Source organism: Aotus nancymaae, unplaced genomic scaffold (genome assembly GCF_030222135.1).
Source record: "Aotus nancymaae isolate 86718 unplaced genomic scaffold, 86718_ANA_hifiasm-v0.15.2.pri h1tg000016l, whole genome shotgun sequence".
In the NCBI taxonomy this organism is placed as follows: domain Eukaryota; kingdom Metazoa; phylum Chordata; class Mammalia; order Primates; family Aotidae; genus Aotus; species Aotus nancymaae.
The window spans coordinates 32,160,972-32,187,786 of record NW_026988428.1 but is presented as its reverse complement, the minus strand read 5'-3'; the positions used below and the strand labels follow the sequence as shown (position 1 = coordinate 32,187,786).

The window sequence follows — 26,815 nt, the reverse complement described above, 5'->3', positions numbered from 1 at the left end:
GTATGTCTGGTAGAATTCGGCTGTGAACCCATCTGGACCTGGGCTTTTATTGGTTGGTAGGCTATTAATTGCTGCCTCAACTTCAGTCCTTATTACTGGTCTATTCAGGGTTTTGACTTCTTCCTGGTTTAGGCTTGGGAGGGTGCAAGTGTCCAGGAATGTATCCATTTCTTCCAGGTTTACTGGTTTATATGCATAGAGTCATTTGTAGTAATCTCTGATGGTGGTTTGTATTTCTGTGGAATCTGTGGTGATATCCCCTTTATCATTTTTTATTGCATCTATTTGATTATTCTCTCTTTTCTTTTTTATTAATCTGGTTAGTGGTCTATTTTGTTGATCTTTTCAAAAAACTAGCTCCTGGATTTATTGATTTTTTTGTGTCTCTAGCTCTTTCAGTTCTTCTCTGATCTTAGTTATTTCTTGTCTTCTGCTAACTTTTGAGTTTTTTTGATCTTGCTCCTCCAGCTCTTTCAATTTTGATGATAGGGTGTCAATTTTCAATCTTTCCTTGCTTCTCATGAGGGCATTTATTGCTATGAATTTCTCTCTAGACACTGCTTTAAATGTGTCCCAGAGATTCTGGTATGTTGTGTCTTCGTTCTTGTTGGTTTTGAAGAATATCTTTATTTCTGCCTTCATTTCATTGTTTATCCAGTCAACATTCAAAAACCAGTTGTTCAGTTTCCATGAAGCTGTGCGGTTCTGGGTTGGTTTCTGAATTCTGAGTTCTAACTTGATTGCACGGTAGTCTGAGAGACTGTTGGTTATGGTTTCCATTCTTTTGCATTTGCTGAGGAGTGATTTACTTCCAATTATGTGGTCAATTTTAGAGTAGGTGTGATGTGGTGCTGAGAAGAATGTATATTCTGTGGCTTTGGGGTGGAGAGTTCTGTAAATGTCTATTAAGTTTGCTTGGTCCAGGTCTAAGTTCAAGTCCTGGATATCCTTGTTAATTTTCTGTCTCGTTGATCAGTCTAATATTGACAGTGGAGTGTTAAAGTCTCCCACTATTATTGTGTGGGAGTCTAAGTCTCTTTGTAAGTCATTAAGAACTTGCTTTATGTATCTGGGTGCTCCTGTATTGGGTGCGTATATATTTAGAATCGTTAGCTTTTCTTGTTGCATTGATCCCTTTACCGTTATGTAATGTGCTTCTTTGTCTCTTTTGATTTTTGTGGGTTTAAAGTCTATTTTATCAGAGACTAGGATTGCAACTCTTGCTCTTTATTGCTCTCCATTTGCTTGGTAAATCTTCCTCCATCCCTTTATTTTGAGCCTATGAGTGTCCTTGCATGTCAGATGGGTTTCCTGGATACAGCACACTGATGGGTTTTGACTTTTTATCTAATTTGCCAGTCTTTGTCTTTTGATTGGGGCTTTTAGCCCATTTACATGTAAGGTTAATATTGTTATGTATGAATTTGATCCTACCATTTTGATTCTAAGCTGGTTGTTTTGCCCATTAGTTGATGTAGTTTCTTCATTGTGTTGATGCTTTTTACTATTTGGTACATTTTTGGAGTGGCTGGTACTGGTTGTTCCTTTCTATGTTTAGTGCTTCTTTCAGGAGCTGTTGTAAAGCAGGCCTGGTGGTGATGAAATCTCTGAGCAATTGCTTTTTCATGAAGGATTTTATTTCTCCTTCGCTTATGAAACTTAGTTTGGCTGGATATGAAATTCTAGGTTGAAAGTTCTTTTCTTTAAGGATGTTGAATATTGGCCTTCAGTCTCTTCTGGCTTGTAGGGTTTCTTCTGAGAGATCCTCTGTGACTCTGATAGGCTTCCCTTTGTGGGTAACCCGACCTTTCTCTCTGGCTGACCTTAGCATTGTTTCCTTCATTTCAACCCTGGTGAATCTGACGATTATGTGTCTTGGGGTTGCTCTTCTTGAGGAGTACCTTTGCGGTGTCCTCTGTATTTCCTGGACTTGAATATTGGCCTGCCTTGCTAGGTTGGGGAAGTTCTCCTGGATAATATCCTGAAGAGTGTTTTCCAGCCCAGCTTGGATTCATTCTCTCTGTGACATTCAGGTACACCTATCAAACATAGATTAGGTCTTTTCACATCATAATCCCATATTTCTTGGAGGCTTTGTTCATTTCTTTTTACTCTTTTTTCTCTAATCTTACCTTCTCTTTTTATTTCATTGAGTTGATCTTCAATATCCTTTCTTCTGCTTGGTCAATTCAGCTATTGAAACTTGTGTATGCTTCGTGAAGTTCTCGTGTTGCATTTTTCAGCTCCATCAATTCATTTATATTCCTCTCTAAGCTGTTTATTCTCATTAGCATTTCGTCAAATCTTTTTTCAAGTTCTTAGTTTCTTTGCATTGGGTTAGAACATGTTCTTTTAGCTCAGAGAAGTTTGGTTTTGTGCACCTTCTGAAGCCTGTTTCTGTCAATTCATCACACTCGTTCTCCATCCAGCCTTGTTCCCTTGCTGGTGAAGAGTTGTGATCCCTTGGAGGAGGAGAGGCGTTCTGGATTTGGGTGTTTTAATCCCTTTTGCGCTGTTTTCTTCCCATCTTTGTGGATTTATCTACCTGTGGTCTTTGTATTTGGTGACTTTCAGATGAGGTCTCTGAGTGGACGTCCTTTTTGTTGATGATGAATTTATTTCTTTCTGTTTCTTAGTGTTCCTTCCAACAATCAGGCCCCTCTGCTGTAGGACTGCTGGAGGTCTACTCCAGACCCTGCTTGCCTAGGGATCACCTGCCATGGCTGCAGAACAGTAAGGGTTGATGCCAGTTTCTTCTTCTTTTATCTTTGTCCCAGAAGGATACCTGCCAGATGTTAGCCTGAGCTCTCCTTTATGAGGTATCTCTTTGGATATAGGGGGGTCGGTGAGCTGCTTGAGGAGACAGTCTGTCCCTTATAGAAGCTCAAGTGCTGAGCTATGAGCTCTGTTGTTCCGTTCAGAGCTGCTGGGCAGGTATGTTTAAGTCTGCTGCAGTGGAACTCATAACCACCTTTTTTTCACAGGTGCTCTATCCCGGGAAGGTGGGGCTTTATTTATAAGTTCCTGTCAGGCTGCTGCCTTTTTTCAGAGATGCCCTGCCCAATGAGGAGGTAGCCTAGTCACAGTCTGCCAGCAGAGGCATTGCTGAGCTGCCATGGGCTCTGCCCAGCTGCTGTGTGAACTTCCTTGCAGTTTTGTTTATAGAGGTATAGTTAGAACTGCCTTGGTAATGGCAGTCTGCCTCAGTAATGGCAGACTGTCTCTATAATGGTGGACTGCCTCGGTAATGGCGGATTGCCTCAGTAATGGCAGACTGCCTCGGTAATGGTGGACTACCTCGGTAATGGTGGACTGCCTCAGTAATGGCGGACTGCCTTGGTAGTGGTGTACTGCCTCAGTAATTGTGGATGCCCTTCACCCCACAAAGCTGAACCATCCTGGGTCCAGCTATGCTTGCTGTGAAACTCTCAATCCAGAGTGTTTCAGATTGCTGGTCTTTGTCGGGGTGGAACCAGCAGAACCAGATCACTTGGCTCCCTGTTTCAACCCCCTTTTTTTTCAGTTGAATGGGCAACTCTGTCTCCCAGGTGTTCCAGTCACCAATTGAAATGGTGCCCAGATTTGTGTTAGTTTTTGTGCAGAGACCTGCTGCGCTGGCTGAAACAGCCATGCTGGAGACTCGTGGCCCTTTCCTGCCTGGGAATCTCCTCCTTTGTGGGCAGTAAAAATTCATTTGGAAATGTGGTGGTCACTCACCCTCTGCGTTTTCACTGGGAACTGCAATCCAGAGCTGTTCCTATTCAGTCATCTTGGTTCCCCCCACCTTTGTCTCTTTTTATGGTATTTTTTTTTTTTTGCCTTAAAGGCTATTTTTGTGATTAGGTGTAGCTACTCTTGCATGTTTTTGGTTTCCATTGGTGTGGAATTTTTTTTATTCCTTCACTTTTGGTCTAATGTGTCTTTAAAAGGGAAGTGAGTTTCTTGTAGACAGCATATAGTCAGGTTCTTGTTTTCTTATTCATTCAGCCAGACTATATCTTTTAATTGGGGAATTTAAACTATTTGCATTCAAGATTGTTACTGATAGGTGAGGACTTAACTGCTGTCATTTTATTAATTGTTTTCTGTTTGTTTTGTATAGCTTTTGTTCTTTTATTACTCTTTAATATTTGCTTTTATAATTTGTTGGGTTTTTGTAATGATATTTGATTCCTTTCTCCTGATCATTTGTACATATGCTCTGCTAGTGAGTTTCATACATTTGTGTTTTCATGATGACAGATATTGTCCTTTTGCTTCTAGATGTAGAACTCCTTTAAGCATTTCTTGTAGGACTAGTCTAATGTTGATGAATTCACTATTTTTTTGCTTGTCTGAGAAAGACTATTTCTGTCAGTCAAGAATAGTGTTGTTTGTTACAGTATTCTTGTCTGACAGGTTTTTTCCCCCACCATCATTTTGAATATATCATCCCATTTTCTCTTGTCCTGTAAGATTTCTACTGAGATATCCACTGTGAGCCTGATAATGATTCCTTTATATGTGACTTGATACTTTTCTCTTGCTGTTTTTAGGATCTTAGAATTTGACTTTTGATAGTTTAACTATATGTGCCTCAGAGAAAAGCTTTTTGGGTTGAATCTATTTGGGGATCTTTGAGCTTCCTGTATCTAGATGTCTATATTTCTCCCAAGACTTGGGAAGTTTTCAGCCATTATTTCCTCAAATCGATTTTCAATGCCCTTGTTCATTTCTTCTCCTTCTGGGACTCCCATTTCTTCTCCTTCTGGGACTCCCATTTCTTCTCCTTCTGGAACTTACATTTGTTTTATGGTATCCTGTATGTCACATAAGTTTTCTTCATTCTTTTATTTTTTATGTGACTGAGTTATTTCAGAAGATGCCTTCAAGTGCAGAAATTCTTTCTTCTGAATGATCTATTGTTGAAGCTCTTGACTGTATTTTTCCTTTAATTTATTGAGTTCTTCAGTTCCAGAATTTCTATTTGGTTATTTCTTATATTTGTCTTTTTGTTGAATTTCTCATTTATATTATGTGTTGCTTTCCTGATTTTTTCTTTGTTTAATTTTGTTTTCTTGTGTCTTACTGAGTTTTCATAAGATTATGATTTTGAATTCCTTTTCAGCTGTTTTATAAATTTCCTTTATGGGGGCATCTGTTACTGGAGAATTATTATGTTCATTTGGAAGTGCCATGTTTCCTTACTTTTTCATGTTTCTTTTGTCCCTACTTTGATATTTATGCAATTGGTGTAACAGTTGCTTCTTCCATACTTATGGATAGAATTTCTTAGGAAAATATTTTTTCTTATATGTGTACCTATAGAGTTGGTTGGGTAGGGTGGTTTGAGTTTGATTCTGCATGGCTGCAGTTAGTATAGTGTCTGTATTATTTCTTCAGCTGTAATCAATGTCAGCGGTGTCTGTGAGTTCCATGGTGGTGTAGGCTGCAGTTGTTATTGGAAGCTGTGGTGAGACTGCTGGGGATGAGAATGCCAGGTAGGCCAGTCCTTGGGCATCAGTAGTGGTGGCAACTGGATAGGCATGTCATCCTTGGGTCCCCAGGTGGCATACACAGGCACTGGCAATAGCAGCAGTGAGCCAGGTGGGTGAGTTCTTGGACCCCTGGGCTATGCGCATGGCCCCAACAGTAGAATAGCAGCAGCATACTGACCCTTAGACCCTTGGGCGGCATTCATGGGTGCCAAAGGTGGTGGCAACAGGCTTGGCAAGCAGGTCTCCAGACCCCCAGGATATGTATAGGTGACAATTATTGCAGTGGTGGTCAGTACATACCTTTTCTTAGGCCCTTGGATGCTGTGTATAATGTCAACATTAGTCCCAGAAGTAGGTGGGGTGGGCCAGTTGTCAGGTCCTGGAGAGTATGTGCAGGTGTGGGCACCAGTAGTGGTGGCCAGAGTGGACCTGTCCTCAGGCCTCTGGACAGTCTACATGGGTTTCAGTAGCAGCTGACAGGATGGACTAATCCTGAGGCCCTTGAAAGGCATACACAGTCATAGACAACGGTTGTGGCAGACAAGGCAGGCTTTTCCTTAGGCTCCTGAATATTTTATAGGGGTGCCAACAGCAGTGGATGAGACAGACTTGTCCTCAGGGCCCTAAATGGCATGTGTAGGCACTGGGAGCAGTGGGCAGGATATGTCGATCCCCAGTTCCTTGCATGGCACATACAGTCATCAGTGGTGTCAATATGTGGGGAAGGCCTATCCTAAGCCTTCAGAAGGCTCATGCAGTTGTACAATGGCCTTGCTCTCAGTGCTGCAGGGCTGCTGTCAGTGGTGGTGACCCAGGCAAGCAGCTCGGAGGCTCTGGAGAGCATGTGCTTTGGCTCCCTTTGTCTTGATGCAGCTTGCCTTGTGCACTGTACTGCCTGTTCCCTGGGTTGTAGGACACTGCATGGGTTAGAGTGCTAGGGATCCAGCCACACCACTGGATCCAGATGGTGTCATGACACTGCAGCCCTCTTGATGGTCATGTGGGGATGCCAGTGGGGCTCCAGGGATGCAGAGACACAGGAGCTGTTGGATCCCAGGTCAGGATATAGGATAGTAGACATTGGGCTCTCAAAATAGTGCTGTGCTGCAGCTGCTTGGGTCTCAGCATGGTGAAGGGTCCCTGATGTGAATTCCCTCTCTGGAACAACTGACTCATGTGGGCTCCAGGCAGTTCCTTATACTAAGCTCAGAGCCTCTGATGGCCAGGGGGCTCTCCTGTGACTAAAATTGCAGGTGTTTGTGGTGGGAATGTGGACTACTGGGGTTCTCTAGCTTAAGTTTTCTCCACAATGCAGAGTTCCTTCTGTCTCTGAGCTGATCTCAATTGGGCTGGCTGCATCTTCACTGCCGTCTTCCTCTTGACCTCAGAAGTTTCCTATAACTTCCCTGCTGAATCCCAATGTTCTTTCTTAGGCGTGCTATTCAACTTGTGGTTGTCTCCTTGTTCTTTTGGCCCTTCTCTGTGGAGGTAAGTTCCAGGTGCCTCTACTCTGCCATCTTAGAAATGCTTATTGCCGATGTTTTAGGTCTGTATACTCTGCACGTCTATGTCTTAAAAAAACATACCTTTGCTCTAGTGATCCTGGGGTTTAAGGGGGAGCAAAATTAGATGTTAGTGTTCAAACAACAATTTTCTGGCTCCCAAGAATTTTGACATTTCTCAACAGCCCTCAATGAATTGACTAACTAACAACATATAGAATGCTAATTCAACAAAAGCAAATGTCCAGAGAAGATTTTGGGAAGCAGAATAGGAATCACCAGTAATCTGTCTCCCTACCTAGACAAAAATTACACTGGCAGAATCAGTCTGATGTAACTATTTTGGAACTCTGGAGTCTATTGAAGGGTTGTAGCTTCCATGAGAGAAAGCTTGGACAATAAAGTGTGATTAACTTAAACCGATTTCAGCCCTTTGCACACTAGCAGCTACCTATTCCACTTTGTCAGCCATGTGGCAAGTAGTTGTGCATATGTTCCTGGAACAGCTTGCACACAACTTGCAGGGTCCAAAAAGGACTTTTTAATCTAAATTTCAGGGATTATTCTTCAAGTTCTAAGCTAAAAAGTAATCAACTAAATAAATAAAATTTCAGGGATCAGTGCTCTGGTTACCGATAGCTGCTTCTGAACATACAGGTGCACATACAGGTGCAGACAAAGAGGCAGGCAGCCATTATTGTTTTAGTTCCCTCACCCTCCCTCAGCTGAAGTGACTTCCAGGGTATTTAAACTGCAAGTTTTCTTTTTCTCCCTTCATTTTTCTCTGTTTGTTATTTTTGGAGCAAGACATTAACGATTAGGACTTTTAAAAAACAACTGCACATATGGAAAAAATAGAAAGTGACCACACATAACTAGGGAAAGATGCAGAGAATGCTAAACACACACAATCATGAAAAGATAAGCACATCAAGGGAACACAGACAACAACTCAAAGAGCTCCCAATTGCCAAAGCTGGAACAATTTGAGCAAGAAAATAATGCAGTATTGAATTATAACCTCAAATATAAAATTTCCATGAGTTCCTACTGATGTAAATGGTTGAAAAAATACTTAAATGGGGATGAATAGACAGATCTCTCATGCAGAAGAACTTAAAATAATTTATGTAGCCACTCCCCACTCAAGGAAGTGAAGCATAACTCCTAACTCCTTTATGTGTCAGCTGTACCTCGTGATTTGCTTCCAAAGTAAACAGCATGAGGGGAGGGTCAAAAAGTAACTTTACAGGAGAAACCTCAGAAACACCACTTCATCCAAGTGATCAAGGTTAATGAAAATGATAATTCATCTGAGCTCCTAGAAAAAGGACATTAGGTAAAAACTAAGAAAATGTGTAAAAAGTATGGACTTCAGTTAATAACAATGTACCAATATATGATAATGTATCAATACATTAACTGGTTCATTAATTGTGAGAAATGTACCATACTAATAATATTAATAATAGAGGAGTTTGCTGTGTGGTATATGGGAATTCTGTATTATCTTTGCTCCTTTTCTGTGATTTAAAAGTATTTTTTTCTTCTGAGACAGAGTCTTTCTCTGTCACCCAGGCTAGAGTGCAGCGGCATGATCTCAGCTCACTGCAACCTCCACCTCCCGGGTTCAAGCAATTCTCTTGCCTCAGCCTCCTTAGTAGCTTACAGGCATGTGCCACCATGCCTGGCTAATGTTTTTGTATTTTTAGTAGAAATGGGGTTTTGCTGTGTTGGCAAGGCTGGTCTTGAACTCCTGGACTCAAGTGATCCACCTGTCTGGGCATCCCAAAGTACTAGGATTACCAGTGTGAGTCACCATGCCTGGCCACAACTAGAATCTAATATCTCTATATGTATTAATATAGAATGTGACATTAAAAATATCTATGGAGTTTATTATATCATATGTATATATAACTAGTTTACTGAACAATTTCATACAATGAGGCACAAGTATGAATTGTGAAATCGTTTTATGTTTCTCTAGTTACTGCCACCGACTATGATATGCCAAATAATCCTTTCTATTGGAGAGCAGATCCTTTGATGAATATTCTATAATTACCTGGTTCCTTTCAGAGTTGTACAGTCTATTCTTATCTTACAGTCAATTCAAAGCTGGCTCCTGAGGCTGGATGCAGTGATCATGCCTGTAATCCCAGAACTTTGGGAAGCCAAGGTGGCAGGATCACTTGAGACTGGGAGTTTGAGACCAGCCTGGGCAACATAATGAGACCCCCTATCTCTACAAAATATTAAATGATGATCCAAGACTGGTAGGCCATGGCTGTAGTCCCAGCTACTTAGGAGGCTGATGCAGGAGGATCACTTGAGCCCAGGAGCTCAAGGAGTGAGTCATGATCATACCACTGTACTCTATCCTGGGCCACAGAGCAAGATCCTATCTCTAAAAAATAAAAATAAGAAATAAAAACAGCTGCTTCCTCTCCTACCCTCCAGTGCCTATCAGGCTTGTAATAGCTCAGAGAAGAAGGAAGGCATGATCTGCTCATTCACTCTTTCTCCTACTCTAAGACCTTCTAGTGGCCCTTTAAATAGAGAGTGGTCTGCCTCTGAGACATTGCTTTTCCCTTCATTTTCAAGACCCTAACATTTCTGGCATCAGGCACTAGAAGGGGAAATTGAAGGGAAGCAGGAGTTTATTACACAGCAATGTACCTGCTAAAGATAGAAAGATATTCCTAGTTGTTTTGGACTCAGTTTGGTTTTGTTTCCTATTAGTGGCCTCCACTGATGTGGTGATTTCCATATTGATGCTATATATATTTTTCTGGGGGGTTACATTCAATGTTAAACTGATCTCCTTTGCTGATCTCCAGAGAGATGCATTGAGGCCTCTATTTGGCATCTGCCTTCATGACCCAACTCCCTTTCTAGACAGGATGTTTCCTGTCTGTATGGCTGCGTAGGCAACCCTGTTTCCTGTCCTTTTCTTCATCTCATCTTTACGTGAAGGTGAGCTAGGAGACTGGCAGAACTTGCTCTCTGGTCACAGTTCTGCTGACCAAAACAGGATCTAGTCCAGACAGGATAAAGTGAAGAAACTGGCCAAAAACCAGCAGATGGCAACTGAAAGCAATCCCTAGCTGCTCTCATTGCTCATTAGCATAAGACACTCCCACCAGTACCATGACAGTTTACAAATGCCATGGCAGTAACTGGACGTTACCACCCCTTTCCATGGCAATGGCCTGGAAGTTACCACCACTTTTCTAGAGAGTTCTAAATAACCCATCCCTCAATTTGCATTAAACCACCCCTTAATTTGCATGCAATTGAAAGTGGGTATAAGTAAGTAAAAATATAGTTGTCAAGAGCCCATGCATTGCCGATCCTGGGCACATGTCCTATGAGTTAGTCCTGTTCTGCAAGAAGTAGTACCATTTAATAAAATATTGTTGTCTAATACTACCAGCTTATCCTTGAATTCTTCCCCAGGTGAAGCTAAGAACCCTCTTGAGCTAAAACCCAATTTTAGGGCTCCCTTGTCCTGCATCAAAGCCACTGGCACCACTGAATTTCTCTTCTTGATCCACAAGGATCTTGGGGATTTGGTGGAGTGCCCACATAATTTCATCCAAAGCTCATTACCTCATTGCCCCTATTTTCCTATGGACTCAGGTTGCTCCAGCAAGCCTCTCACATTCAGACATTTCAAGACAAAAGCAAGCACATATCCTTAGATTCACTTTTGGGGTGATTCTAGTCACAGCTTTGGCTGGAAGAACAGATCTGCTCCTAATTTGCATGTCCAAGTCCAATTTAGAACATGCACAAAGATCTCTTTCCTGTACAGCTCACATGGTTTACTCTAGATCATGTTGGACACTTTTATTAATTTTTTAATTTTTGCTCCACTGAGTATGCAAGGCATTCTTGAGTAATAAAAAGCAGACCCTCTTCTACCGTTAGGAATGTATCATACAGAAATAGTTGTTCATCTGTGCCAAGCATATGTGTACAAGATGTTCATTTACTTATAACAGTGAAAGTTTAAAAACTGAATTGTTCATCAGTAGGAGAATGGCTTAATAAATTGTAATGCACCTACAGAGGCAGTACATGGAATAGGGGTTAAAAGCATGTGGTCTGAAACTAGAACATCTGGTTGAAATTCTGGCTCTGCTATTTACCAGCTATGTGACTATATCTCAATTTCCATATCTATAAAATGGAAATATACTAGTTTCTACATAATATGGTTATTGTGTGACCTTGAGTAAATTATTTTATCTGCTTGACCCCCCAGTTTTTTTTTGACCTGCTGATGTGACTGTAATTTTTTCTTTTTTGACTGACTCCCAGTTTTTTCAACAGTAAAATAAAAGTAATGATGTCTGCCTGCAGAAAAATACTGTATAAGTTGTCTCGCTTAATGTCTGACATAAGTAATAAGAACACCTCACATTTATTGTACCCTTGTAATTGTACATTGTTCAGTTTGCATACATACATTGATGAATTTACTCTTCCCCCAAAAAAATTTGGTATAGATACTATTATAACTACCATTTTGGAGATGAAAAAACTGAGTTAAAAAGAGATTAAATAACTTGCCCATGGTTACAACCTCCAATAATAGTTAGATATTCTGGGTATGATAGCTGCTATTTAAGAAATAAGGCACACATCTATTGGGATGCTTTCAGTTGCAGGCATATGAATCCAACCAAAAGTGACAAAACAATGAGTTCATTGTTAAGTCACATCACAAGGAGTGCAGAGATGGGGATGATCCAGTGTTGATTAAGTCAGCAACTCAATAACTTCATCAAAATCCAGGTATTTTCTAAATCTTTCTGCTCTGCCCTCTTCATGGGGTGTTGATTTGCCTTCTTAGACTGGATACCCTTATGTTTCCAAGTTGAGTGACATGGTTGTGGACATCAAATGCAAAACACTACATTCAGAGTACCAGGAATCATCCTGTGTTTGTGTTCCTTTTAAGAGTGAGGATACATTTTCCCAGAAGCCTCCCAAATTAGTCTCACATATTTTTTACTAGAATTTCATCATGATCTTATAAGTCATGCACCACATAGTGATATTTTGGTCAATGATAAACTGCATATTTGCTGGTGGTCCTATAAGATTATAATACCATACTTTTACTGTACTTTTTCTATGTTTAGATATGTTTAGATACACAAATACCATGGTGCTACAGTTGCCCAAAGTATTCAGCACAGTAACATGTATAGGTTTGTAGCCTGTGAGCAATAGGGATACCATATTGCCTAGCTGTGTGGTAGGCTATGCCATCTAGGTTTGTGGAAGTACACTCTATGTTACAAGGACAAATAACCTAATAAGGCATGTTTAAGAACGCATCCTTGTTGAGAGACTCATGATTATACTTAAAGTAACCCTTCATAAGGGAAATAGGATCACCATATTTGGTGTAGGCTAATTAAGATTGAACTTTTGGTGCTAGAAAGGAACCCAGATACCTTGTAAGCATTTGGTCATCAGGAGAAGGGGGAGCAACATTAGAAACCTATTAGAGAGAATGAGGGAGAAAGTGCTGTTCACATTCTTGTTTAATCTCTTCGCTTTGAGTGTGAACTGGACCTAATGATTTGCTTCTAATAAATAGAATACAGAAAATGATGAAACATCACTTTCATGATTAGATTGTAAGAGTCGCTGATTTTCATATCAGTGACATTTTCTCTCTCTGGCTCTCGTGTGCTTATACTGGATGAGGCCAGAGTGAGAGGCCCACATGTCAAAGAACCCAGGGCAGCCTCTAGCCAATCATTAGGAAAGCACTGAGGCCTCAGTCCAAACATACGATTATACATGACACTAAATAATAATGCTATGTGCTGGATAACTTCCTTTTGCCCTCACAAATCCATTTTCCACTCTTTTCCACCCTCCTCCATGCTCCTAGTAGCTCAGTGGTCCCAACCTCTTTGACATCAGGGGCTATTTTCATTGAAGACAATTTTTCCATGGACTGGGGTTTGGATGGTTTCAGGATCATTCAAGCACCTTACATTTATTGTGTACTTTATTTCTATTATTATTACACTTTAATATATAATGAAATGAAATAATTATACAGCTCACCATAATATAGAATCAATGGGAGACTTGAGCTTGTTTTCTTGCAACTAGATGGTCCCATCTGGGGGTGATGGGAGACAGTAACAGATCATCAGGCATTAGATTCTCATAAGGAACATGAAACCTAGATCCCTCACACATGCAGTTCACAAGAGGATACGTGCTCCTATGAGTATCTAATGCCACTGTTGATCTGACAGGAGGCGGAGCTCAGGTGGTAATGTGAGTGATGGAGAGCAGCTGTCAATACAGATAACACTTCACTTGCTTGCCCACCACTCACCTCCTGCTATGTGGCCCCGTTCCTAACAAGCCACGGACCAGTACCAGTCTGTGACCTGGGGGTTGGGGACCTCTGTAGGAACTAATCTGTATGTTCTACATCAGTGAGTTCCCTTGTCCTCTGGCTTCCATTTGGGTTCTACCAAGGAAGACACTGGAGTGAGGTCTAGGAGTTATTCTGCCAGTGAACCTCTCAGTAAATATGACTTTATTTGGAAATAGTGTTTTGTAGATACAATCAAGTTAAGATGAGGTCAAACTAAATAAAGGGACATGCAATGACTAATTCTTAGAAGAAGGGAGAAGTTTGAGCACACACAGAGGTACATAGGGAGAATGCCATGTGATGATAGAGGCAGAGATTGGAGTAATGATAAGGCAAAGAATGCCAAGGATTTCTGGCAGCTACCAGGAGAGAGGCATGGAACAGATTCTCCCTCAGAGCCTCCAGAAGGAACCAATTCTGCCAACACCTTGATTTTGGACTTCTAGTCTCCAAAACTGTGGGAGAATACATTCCCACTGCTTTAAGCCACTCAATTTGTGATCGTTGTTATGGCTGCCCTTGGAGATAAATAGATTGATTAGCCATTTTTCTTTGGTGTTATGTTAGAAATATCCGTGCTGGGTGGACCCATTACAATTTTAATTTGTTTTTCCCTGATTATAATAGTAATACATTGAAACTACAAAAAAACTATAAAGAAGAAGAATAATTCAAAAATATTCATGGCTTATATAGTTATCATTTTGGTATATTTCCATTGCCTAAATGTGATTTGGCCTACCTTTTTACCTTGATATGTAGAATTTCCATCCTGAATTTTACTTAAAATTATAGGTAAATATGTATCTGTAGTATAAATAACTCATCATAGATATATTAATGACTGCATAAAATGCCATTATATAGATGTTCTATATTTGATTTAATGGTTTATCTCTTATAGAATAATTGGGTTGTTGTCCATCTTTTATCATTAGAAACATTCCATGATGCAGGGTACAATGAGATGAATGCAGTTTTTTTTTTCCAGAAGGGGATTTAATTTTTATTCCAATCAATGATTGGGATAGATTAAATGAGAAGTGTATGTTAACAGATATGTCCCAAAGCCAGGGACCAACCTCCCCTAACTAATCCAGAAGTAACTGCAAGGGGAAGATTCAGGGTGAGAACAGAGAGGACTTCGCAGAGACAGTATTTAAGTTACACAGCAGGGAAAGCTGGTGCTGGAGTTGCCATTTTACTCGTGATGCTTGGAACAAGATCTGCAGGGACATCTCCTAGACTTGGTCCCTTTGCTCACTCTTTTGATAAATCCCAGCTGCTCCTGTGATCCTCCTTGGACTGTCACTGAGCAGTCCCTCTAGGTATCTTCCTAACTAAACTCTTGAGACTCATTTAGAGTAAAAGTAAAACTCAAGCTGGCCTTAATTGATCTGATGTAAAGCTGTCTGTGGAGATTTCCACACTTGGAACTGCTGGGATTATCTAAGTAGCAAATGCTAATGAGACCCTCAGGGTCCTGGCTCAACACTACCTTCCTCTCCCCTCAGGCCTGTTTCTCCAGATACCAGAGAAGGAGGAAGGATAAGAGGCCCAGCGGGGCAGAGACTGGTTGGGACCCAAGTGCCTCCTTAGGGTGTGATCAAGACTATTACTCTGCTTCTCCAAGGAGAAAAGTTTGGAAGTTCAAAGTCATTTTTATTGGCCTGACTGGCATGTGCTGGGCAATGCTCTGCACTATAAATTGAGATTATCAAATTCAGAAGAGGTCAATATATCATATTTGTCTTTGGTCTCCTTCAGAAAGTGAAATATAGCAAGCTCATACCTTGGAAAAATAACCTTTGTATTAAGATTGGAAAACTTCTTTCAAGAAGCTTGGGCCCCTCCCTGAGAGGCTGAGTCACAGAGAAGTTATCCAAGGACCCAATCTGTGTAGACCCTTTCTCCTCACCCTAGAACTCAAAAGTGTTCGAGTCATTCCCTCATCTCGGCTCACTTTAACCTCTGCCTCCCAGGTTCGAGTGATTCTCCTGCCTTGGCCTCCCGAGTAGCTGGGATTACAGTTACGTGCCATCACGCCCAGCTAATTTTTGTATTTTTAGTAGAGACAAAGTTTCATCATGTTGGCCGGGCTGGTCTCAAATTCCTGACCTCAGGTGATCTGCACACCTTGGCCTCCCAAAGTGCTGGGATTACAGGTGTGAGAGCCACAGCACCTAGCTGAAAGACACTTTTCAAAAAAATGAAAAGGCAAATCACAGACCAGTTGAAAATATTTGCACTGTTGTCAAACAAAAGGATTGTATCCAGAACATTCATAGAAGTCCTACAAATGACAACAGTTTCAAAATATGGACAGAGGACTAGAACAGATACTTCACAAAAGAGGTAGAGATGGCTAAAAATATATATATAAAAGGATTCCCAATATTAGCTGCCAGCAAAATGCAAATTAAAATCACAATGAAATACCACTTCTCACCAGCTCTATGTTACTGGTGGGAGTATGAAATTGTACACTCACTTTGGAAAACTGGCAGTTTTCTATAAAGTTAAACATACACCCACTATATGATCCAGCAATTCTACTTTTAGGTTATTTATCCAAGAGAAATAAAAACACACATCCACAAATGTTTACAGAAGTTTTACTCATTATAGTGAAAAGCTGGAAACTACCCAAATGTCTGTCAACAGCAGAATAAATAAACAGTTGTGATATATTCATTTTATGGAATACTATTCAACAATAAAATTAAAAAGTATACACATAACCAAATTAGCTGAACGTGGCAGCGTATGCCTGTAATCCTAGCTGCTCGGGAGGCTGAGGCAGGAGAATCACTTGAACCCGGGAGGTGGAGGCTACAGTGAGCCGAGATCACACCACTGCACTCCAGCCTGGGCAACAGAGTGAGACTCTATCTCAAAAATAAGTAAATAAATAAATAAAAGAGTATACCCATAACTGTATGAATGAATCTCAATAACGTTACGTTCAGCAAAGGAAGCCAGACACAAAAGAGTACTTAACCATGTAATTATATTTACATGAAATTCAAGACAAGTGGTTGCCTCTGAACTTTAGAGAAATGAACTAGAATATGACACAAATACAATTTCTTGTATGATGGAAATGTTCTACATCTTGATTGGGATACTGGTTGTACAACTACATACATTTTGTGAAAAACTCACTAAGTTTTTCCCTTACAATTTGTCCACCTTTTTGCATGTATATTTTAGCTCAATTTAAAAAGACGAATCTTTGTAAGGTTTTAAAAAAGATAAAGGAAAAAATAATGAATGTCAAATATATAAAAAGAAGATCTGACAAAAAAATATAAGGATTCTTACCTGAGAGTCCACAAATTCTGAAGGCATATCTACTTAGGAAAAAGAGGGTCTGTGAACTTGGATGAACATTACATCTTTTTATTTACTTAATGTAACTGAAATTTATTATTTTATTTAATCATGACCTTAGCTAATAAGCCACAGTAATATTAGCAGAACCTCTGACTTTGTCACCAGATATTTTTACATCACATTGCCACACCACAGATATTTAAAAATATTGTTTAGACTCATCACTACTTCAAATTTCTGGTAGTTATGAGACTTGCCACTAGTTCACGTTACCATAGATACCTATGTGCAATCTTGTTATTAATACATATGAAGTTTTTTTATTTAATACATATAAAGAAGCACACATGTTACAATACAAATGTGTTTTCTGGTTTTTTTAAATTGTGGTAAAATATACATAGCGTAAAATTTACCATTTTCATCAGTTTAAGGGTCTGTGGCACTAAGTACGACCTGTTATGCAAACATTACTTCTATCCAGTTCCAGAACTTCCTTATATTTCCCAACTGAAACTCTGTACCCATTAAACAATAACTCCCTATTCCTCCTCCCACCAGCCCCTGGCAACCGTCACTCTACTTTCTATCCTATGACTTTAACTACTATTGACTATTTGACTATTATACAATATATAAGTAAAATCATACAATATTTGTACTTTTGTGATTGGCTTCTTTTTCTTTCTCTCTCTCTTTCTTTCTTATTGACTTCTCCCTCTGTCCCTCCCTCCCTCTCTCTCTCTCACTCTTTCTTTCCCCTCCCTCCCTCCCTCCTTCCTTCCTTCCTTTCATTTCTTTTGCTCTTGTTGCCCAGGCTGGAGTGCAATAGTGCAACCTTAGCTCACTGCAACCTCTGCTTCCTGGGTTTCAGTGATTTTCTTGCCTCAGACTCCCAAGTAGCTGGGATTAGGGGCATGTACCACCACACCTGGCTGATTTTGTATTTTTAGTACAGACAAGTCTTCTCTATGTTGGTCAGGCTGGTCTTGAACTCCAGACCTCAGGTGATCTGCCCACCTCCGCCTCCCAAAGTGTAATCCCCCAAAGGGGTTACAGGCATGAGCCACTGCACCAGCTGATTGGCTTCTTTCATAGCACAATGTCTTCAAGTTTCATCCATGTTGTAGCAGAATTTCCTTCCTTCTTAAGGCTGAATAATATTCCATTCTATGCTTTATACCATATTTTGTTTGTCCATTTATCTATTGATGGTCACTTGGGTTACTTCTACCTTTTGGCTTTTGCGAATAAGGCTGCTGTTGAACATGGGTGTGCAAATATATTTTCAACCTGTGTTTTCCATTTTAATAAAACTACATTGCAGTATATAATTATTTTCTTTCTAAACCTATGTATTGTGTTTTATGAATTTAAAAACACTATTTTTTATTATTGCTACTTTTTTAGAGACAAGTTCTCACTCTGTAACCCAGCTGGAGTGCAGTGGAATGATCATATGACATGAACTATTCCAAGCAGTCTCAAACTCCTGGGCTCAAGCGATCCTCCCGCCACCATGACCCACTAATTTTTTTTTTTCTGTAGAGATGGTTATGTTTCCCAGGCTGATCTCGAACTCCCGGTCTCAAGCTATCCTCCCTCCTCAGCCTCCGAAAGTGCAGGGATTACAGGGGAGACTCACCACACCTGGCCCCAAAATCATCATTCTAAGAAAGGGATTACAGTCTTCATCCATGGTTCAAAACTCCCTGGTATAGCAGGAATCCCCAAAGTAGAAAATTAAAGAAGTGGAACATAAGAAATCCTAAAAACTATAACAACAATAAAAACTTTCCTAAAAGATAAAAAATTACTTAAATTTCCATATAAGAAGAAAATACTGTGTACCTGAGAAAATGGATTCAGAATTGTCACTATCAAGACATAGTCTATAAAATGATAAGATTTTAAACAAAAATTTGTCAAAACCCTCTGGGCATCCATACAAATAAACAAAGTCATCTCTAAAGAAAAAAAATCAGATTTTCATCACATTGTTATTAATAATGCTGTAAACCAGAAAACAATATATTAACATATTTTAGGCAGTCAGGATAGAAAACATGAGCCATGAATTTTGTATGTAACCAAACTGACCTTTAACTATAAAGATCACATACAAGCTGTTAAAAATAAGAGTATACACCTAGCAGTATGAATGAATCTCTATAACTATGTTCAGTGAAGGAATGCAAGAACTCAAGATAATTTTTTATTGAGTAATCTATTACAGAATAAGCTTTAGACAAAGTGATTGGAGGGGTATTGATTTAAGTACTGGTAGATAATCAAATAACTGATGAGGGAAAGTTTCTCTCTAAAGTCAAAGCTGAAATAACAGAATTAGAATATTGACATTTTATAGCCCATAATTAATTCCTGGACCTAACAAGAGTTATTAATAGCCAATATCACAAAAACAGAGATAATCAGACATTATATACTTCCTGGTGGAAGGAGCCAACACCAATTATAAAGCAGTCTTAGAAGAAAGAAATCCAACATGAACCTGATAAGCCTCTAGATCTAATTGCCAATTTATAGAAAAAATGGGACAGAATAATGTTAAACACCACCACAGAGATACAATCAGCAAAATCCCAAGTGCATAACATCATTCGGAACAAATAATCTGATGTATTCAACAAAAGTTAGAACAAGAGGAAAAAAAATGATGGCAGAACAACAGTATAGATTGAGGCTTACAGATATGTCGACCAAACATAATGTATAAGATAATTAGTCTATTCAGGGATTCAACTTCTTCCTGGTTTAGTCTTGGGAGGGTGTATGTGTCCAGGAATTTATTCATTTCTTCTAGATTTTCTAGTTTATTTGCATAGAGGTGTTTATAGTATTCTCCGGTGGTAGTTTGTATTTTTGTGGGATTAGTGGTGATAGCCCCTGTATTGATTTTTATTGTGTCTATTTGATTTTTCTCTCTTTTCTTCTTTATTAGTCTGCTAGTGGTCTACCTATTTTGTTAATCTTTTTTAAAAAACAGCTCCTTGATACATTGATTTTTTTGAAGGGTTTTTTGTGTCTCTATCTCCTTCAGTTCTGCTCTGATCTTAGTTATTTCTGGTCTTCTGCTAGCTTTTGAATTTGTTTGCTCTTGCTTCAAATTGTCTCTGTTTGCAGATGACATGATTGTATATTTAGAAAACCCCATCCGCCCAGCCCAAAATCTCCTTAAACTGAAAAGCAACTTCAGCAAAGTCTCAGGATACAAAATCAATGTGCAGAAATCACAAGCATTCCTATATACCAATAATAGACAAACAGAGAGCCAAATCATGAGTGAACTCCCATTCACAATTGCTACAAAGAGAATAAAATACCTAGGAATACAACTTACAAAGGATGTGAAAAACCTCTTCAAGGAGAACTACAAACCACTGATGAAGGAAATCAGAGGATACAAACAAATGGAAAAACATTCCATGGATCATCTCACCTCAGCCTCCCAAGTAGAAGGGACTACAGTCACATGCCACCAAGCCCAGCTAATTTTTGTCTTCCTTGTAGAGATGGGGTTTCACCATGTTGCTTGCCCAGGTTGGTCTCCAACTCCTTAGTTCAAGCAATGCACCCACCTCTGTCTCCCAAAGTGCTGGGATTACAGGAGTGAGGCACCGCACCTGGCCAAGCCACTATGCCTGGCCTCTTTTTTTTTTTTTTGAGATGAAGTCTTACGCTGTTGCCCAGGCTGGAGTGGTATGCAGTGATATGATCTCCTTTCACTGCAACCTCCATCTCCTGGGTTCAAGCGAGTCTCCTGTGTCAGCTTCCCGAGTAGCTGGGATTACAGGTATATGCTACCATGCCCGGCTAACTTTTGTGTTTTAGTAAAGACAGGGTTTCACCGTGTTGGCCAGGCTGGTCTCGAACTCCTCCTCAGGTGATCCACCCACCTCAGCCTCCCAGAGTGCTGGGATTATAGACTTGAGCCACTGCACCTGGCCAGGACATACTTTTGTTGCTTGACATACCCACTCTTGGAACAGTCTTTCCTAACCCACTTGCTAGGCCCAACAGAGCACAGGAGGAGCCAGAGAGTGTTTATATTTAACCCCAACACCTCTGAAGGTCCATCAGTGGAGTCTGAATAAAGGTGGGAACAAAAATCTTGGGCATCTCCTTTTTTCTACTGGTTATAGGGCAGTTGTAGGATCCTGAGAAGGAAGAATGTCTTCTACATGTGACTCAGGTCGTCTTTTTTAAGTAAGATTAAAACATCTAAACTCTTTTTTGTTTTCTGGTGCTGTAACAGATACCACACACTGGGTGATTTATAAAGAATGGAATTTTAAGGCAGAGCACAGTGGCTCATGCCCATAATCCCAGCAATTTGAAAGGCTGAAGTGGGAAGATCCTGAGGTCAGAAGTTCGAGAAAGTCTGACCAACATGATGAAACCCTGTCTTTATTAAAAATACAACAATTAGCTGGGCATGCTGGTGTACACCCGTAATCCCATCTACTCAGGAGTCTGAGGCAGGAGAATCACTTGAAGCTGGGAGGCAGAGGTTGCAATGAGCCAAGATTGTGCCACTGCACTCCAACCTGGGTAACAGAGCGAGACTTCATCCAAAGAAAAAAAGAAGGAAAAGAGAAAAAATAATAGAAGTTTATTTGGTGCACAGTTCTGGAGGCTGAGGAGTCTAAGATCAAGGGGCCACAACTTGTGAGGGCCTTCTTGCGGTGCCATACCATAGCAGAGGGGCAAGCGTGCACAGGACACAGAGAGTGGATGGAAACTGAACTTACCCTTTTATCAGAAGCCCACTCCCTGGATAATTCAACCTACTCTCCAGATACCAACATTCATCCATTCATGAGGGCAGATGCCTCATGACCTAATCAACTCTTAAAGGCCCTACCTCTTATTCTCTTCTTTTCTTTTCTTTTCTTTTAGATGGAGTTTTGCTCTTGTTGCCCAGGCTGGAGTGCAATGGCACGATCTTGGCTAACTGCGAACTCCACCTCCAGGATTCAAGTGATTCTGCTGCCTCAGCCACTCAAGTAGCTGGGATTATAGGTGCCCGAGACCATGCCTGGCTAATTTTTGTGTTTTTAGTAGCAATGGGGTTTCACCATGTGGCCAGGCTGTTCTTGACTTCCTGACCTCAGGTGATCCACCCACCTCAACATTCCAGAGTGCTGAGATTACATACATAAGCCACCATGCCTGACCAGGGCTCACCTCTTAATGCCATCACAATGGCAAATTTCAACATGAGTTTTGGAGGCATTCAAACCACAGCACTTACCTTGCCTTGTTCTTCCTGAATCTCTTGGGATGTCTTCCCAAATTGTTTCGTTTCTTTGTGGAAGGGGTAAAAGCAAATAGTTGTGCTTTTTCATCAAACATCAGAATTCGGAATGATTTCTTTCCTTTTTTTTCTTCTTCTTCTTCTTCTTTTTTTTTTTTGTCAAGAGGGTTACTGCTTACTGAAACCTGAACTGATTTCACAGAACTCAGAATAACTCTAAATTAACCTAGGATTTAATTGTTCAACTTTTCCTTTATCCTCTCTTCCCTTTCATCAATGCTTGACATGCCCACTCTTGGAACAGTCTTTCCTAACCTACTTGTGAGGCCCAACAGAGCGTAGAAGGAGCCAGAGAGTGTTTATATTTGACCCCAACACCTCTGAAGGTGCTATCTTGGCTCACTGCAACCTCCACCTCCCCAGTTGAAGTGATTCTCCTATCTCAGGCTTCTGAGTAGCTGGGATTACAGGTGCGTGCCACCACACCCAGCCAATTTTTGTATTTTTTTTTTTTTTTTTTTTGAGACGGAGTTTCGCTCTTGTTACCCAGGCTGGAGTGCAATGGCGCGATCTCGGCTCACCACAACCTCTGCCTCCTGGGTTCAGGCAATTCTCCTGCCTCAGCCTCATGAGTAGCTGGGATTACAGGCACGCGCCACCATGCCCAGCTAATTTTTTGTATTTTTAGTAGAGATGGGGTTTCACCATGTTGGTCAGGCTGGTCTCAAACTCCTGACCTCATGATCCACCCACCTTGGCCTCCCAAAGTGTTGGGATTACAGGTGTGAGCCACCTCGCCTGGCCCTCTATTAAATCTAAACATTTTAAATAAATAAAACATTTGTTAGGTATATAGTAGCTAACACAAAGGTATCTGAACATAAAATTAAGACACGGCATATTGAATCCAGGAGTATATTAAAAAACACAAAGCAGCAAAGTGGCCAGGCCCCCCTGGGTGGGGGGACTGGGTCTGGGGTGGGTACCCTCCTCATCAACAGGATCCGGGAGGAGTACCCAGACAGGATCATGAACACGTTGAGTGTGGTGCCCTCACCCAAAGTGTCAGACACTCTGGTGGAGCCCTACAATGTCACCCTGTCCATCCACCAGCTGGTAGGAAACACAGACGAGACCTACTGCATTGATAATGAAGCTCTCTGTGACATCTGCTTCAGAACCCTAAAGCTGCTATACCCACCTATGGTGACCTGAACCACCTGGTGTCTGCCACCATGAGTGGGGTCACTACCTGCCTGTGTTTCCCAGGCCAGCTCAATTCTAACCTGCAGAAGCTGGCCATGACTATTGTCCCATTCTCCCACCGGCACTTCTTCATACCCAGCTTTGCCCCACTGACCAGCCAGGGAAGCCAGTAGTCCCGGGCCCTGACAGTGCCCAAGCTCACCCAGCAGATGTTGGATGCCAAGAACATGATGGCGGCCTGCGACCCCCACCTGATGGTGGCCACCGTGTGCAAAGGCTGCATGTCCATGAAGGAGGTGGACAAGCAAATGCTTAATGTCCAAAACAAGAACAGCTGCTACTTTGCTGAGTGGATCCCCAACAATGAGAAAACAGCTGTGTGACATCCTGCCCTGAGGGCTAAAAATGTCCACCACCTTCATTGGCAATAGCAGGGCCATCCAGGAGCTGTTCTAGCGCATCTTGGAGCAGTTCACAGCCATGTTTCCACACAAGACCTTCCTGCACTGGTACATGAGTGAGGACCTGGATGAGATGGAGTTCACCAAGGCCAAGAGCAACATGAATTACCTGCTGTTCAAATACCAACAGTACCAGGACACCATGGCCAAGGAGGAGGGTGAGTTCAAGGAGGAGGTGGCCTAGAGCCTCTAGCCACCAGGGAAAGCAGGGAAGTGGTGTGAACTCTTTATTCACTCCCAGCCTGTCTTCTGGCCTGTCCTGCTGTGTGTGCACTTGCTGTTTTCCCTGTCCACATCCCATGCTGTACAGACACCATTATTAAAGCATTTTCATAGTGAAAAAAAATTTTTTTGGTTTATTTCCATGTGATCTTTTTTTGCCCAATATACATTTTGTCTTCTATAAAGTACCTGTGCCCCTACTGAATACTTCCATGTGTGGCTGCATATGTGTCTGTATGTCATGAAGAATAATTATCTAGAGATCACAGATACAGATCTCAGAGTTTAACTGTGTATACATTCCTATGATCTCTTCATCTCATAAGAATCTGAATTTTAATCTTGGAGACAGAGGCTATCCCTTATCTTTTGAAACAGAGATTGGAAATCCCAGGTCCTGAGCTGTTACACCTTAGGGTTAGTAAATTTCAATGAACATCTTTTGCTGATCTTCTGAGTGGGAATATTTTCATTTAACCAGCAGGAGGGATGAGGTTCTCCTGTTTAGCAGCTATTTTGCAAGATGCTTTCCTCATGGGCTTGGTCTCCTTGTCCTCACCACGACCTCATAACCACATCAGTCCCAGCTCATTTCTGAGAAAGCTGGGGCTCTGAGCCCCACAGAGAATTGGTGTCTGGGCTCAGGCAGCAGGGACACAGTGAAAGGGGAGGATTTTGCATGCCAAGGTTGGGAGATGCAAAGCTGGGAGTAGCAGTGGGGGAGAGAGGTTGCTGGGGATAAGATGATGCCAGAACAGCTCAGGATTGGCCTTGAATTCCCTGCCAGAGTTGACCTGATTCTGAAGACCAAGACCGCAGCTCCAATAAACCAGACCCATCCTCATTGTTAGTCTCCTGGGGCCATAAATACTAGGGGAGACAGGGTCCCCTGACAGAACCAAGTTAAATTTCCCAGAGCTCTAGGCATTCATTCACCCTGATCCAGAGCCTTCACACATCCAGGGAAAGAATCATCATTCCTAAAGATAATGGACTAAGGCCAGTAGGGCAATGAGGAAGTGCTGGGGGCATAATTCCCTGGGCACACTCGGCCATCTGAGCTCTTCCATGGTGGCTCTGTGGGTCCCTCATGCAGCCTCCATGCTCACACTGCTTGCCCAGCCAGGAGCCTTCCTGCTCCACCTGAGTTACACAAACCCCCAAGTGACACCAACCCACTTCAGCCCTCTCTTCCACAGTCTCCTGTTTATTTCCAGGAGATTAGGTCTCTTTCTTTTGCACTTGGGTCCCTTCACTTGTGCTTCCACTGTGAGTGGTCACAAGCTCTGTGCCCTTTGGTGTGGATCTCTCCGCTGGAGGACACAGAACACCCTGCGAGTCAGGGATGGGACCCATCCCTCTGGATATGGCCATATGGCCCAGGTTCTATGCACACCCATAAAACTGGTATTTCTGGCTTCTATAAACAATCTCTGGCTGGGCTGGTGGCTCATGCCTATAATCTCAGCACTTTGAAGGCCTAAGTTGGCAGATGGCATGAGTCCAGGAGTTTGAGACCAGACTTGGCAACATGGTGAAACATGGTCTCTACAAAAAGTTAAAAAAAAAAAAAGAGAGAGAGAGAGAGAGATGGGGATGGTGGCTCATACCTGTAATCCCAGCACTTTGGGAGGCTGAGGTGGATGGATCACCTGAGGTCAGGAGTTTGAGACCAGCCTGGCTAATATGGTGAAACCTCGTTTCTACTGAAAATACAAAAATTAGCCAGGTGTGGTGATATGCACCTGTAGTGTCAGCTACTCAGGAGGCTGAGGCAGAAGAATCACTTGAACCTGGGAGGCGGAGGTTGCAGTGAGCTGAGATCTGAGATCACACCACAGCACTCCAGCCTGGGTGACAAAGTGAAACTCCATCTCAAGAAAAAAAAAAAAATCCCAGCACTTTGGGAGGTCAAGGTGGGCAGATCATGAGATCGATAGATCAAGACTGTCCTGGCCAACGTGGTGAAACCCTGTCTCTACTAAAAGTACAAAAAATTAGTTGGGCATGGTGACATGTGCCTGTAGTCCCAGCTACTTGGGAGGCCAAGGCAGGAGAATCACTTGAACCTAAGAGGCAGAGGTTGCAGTGAGCAGAGATGGCACCACTGCACTACAGCCTGGTGACAAAGTGAGACTTTATCTCAAAAAAAAAAAAAAAAAAGAAAAATAAATAAAAAAGCCAAACCTGGTGGTGTGTGACTGTAGTCCCAGCTGCTCCTCTGGAGGCTAAGGTGGGAGGATCACCTGAACCCTGGAGATGGAGGTTACACTGAGCCAGGATTGCACCACTGCACTCCAGCCTGGGTGACACAGTGAGACTGTCCCCACAAAAAATAACAAATCTGTCTTTATCTACAAGAGATACCTGCTGCCAAACTCATGATGAGGAAATAATGCAACTGACTGAGTACTCTCAGAAACTTGAGAAAAGGGACCAGGATCTCAGCCAATGTTACCCTTGTACTGCAAAGCCCTGCAGTACCATCTGTGACATTTCTTTCTATTCACTCAAGAAGAGATTAATTTTTTTCTACAAATTACTTTATATCGTTCAAATCAACACATCAAGTGGTGCATTTAGAGGTGTTGGTCGAGGTCTCAGAGGCCATGTGACTAGAGGAGGGGGCTGAAGTCTGAGAGGACACTCAGGTGAAGGTTGAGTGTCGGTTGAGACAGCAGGTCAGCCAAGTGAAGGAGTTGGCCGAAGTACTAGAGAAGCCCTAGGTGAAGGAAGTGGCTGAGGGCTGAGAGGTCATGAGTAGATTATTTAGGTACTAGAGGAGACTCATGTGGAGGTGATAGTTAAGGGAGGCTGCCAAGATAGAGAAGGTGGCTGAGGTTCCAGAGACCACTCATGTGAAGGTGGTAGCTAAGGGGCCAGAGGCTACCAAGGTAGAGAAGGTGGCC

At 41.6% G+C, this 26,815-nt stretch overlaps 1 pseudogene; it reads left to right on the top strand.

Annotated features, from left to right (window-relative positions):
* The window catches only part of LOC105709505 (tubulin beta chain-like), a 59,891-nt pseudogene extending 36,023 nt beyond the window's left edge, over positions 1-23,868 (top strand).
* The last annotated feature ends 2,947 nt before the right edge of the window (positions 23,869-26,815 follow it).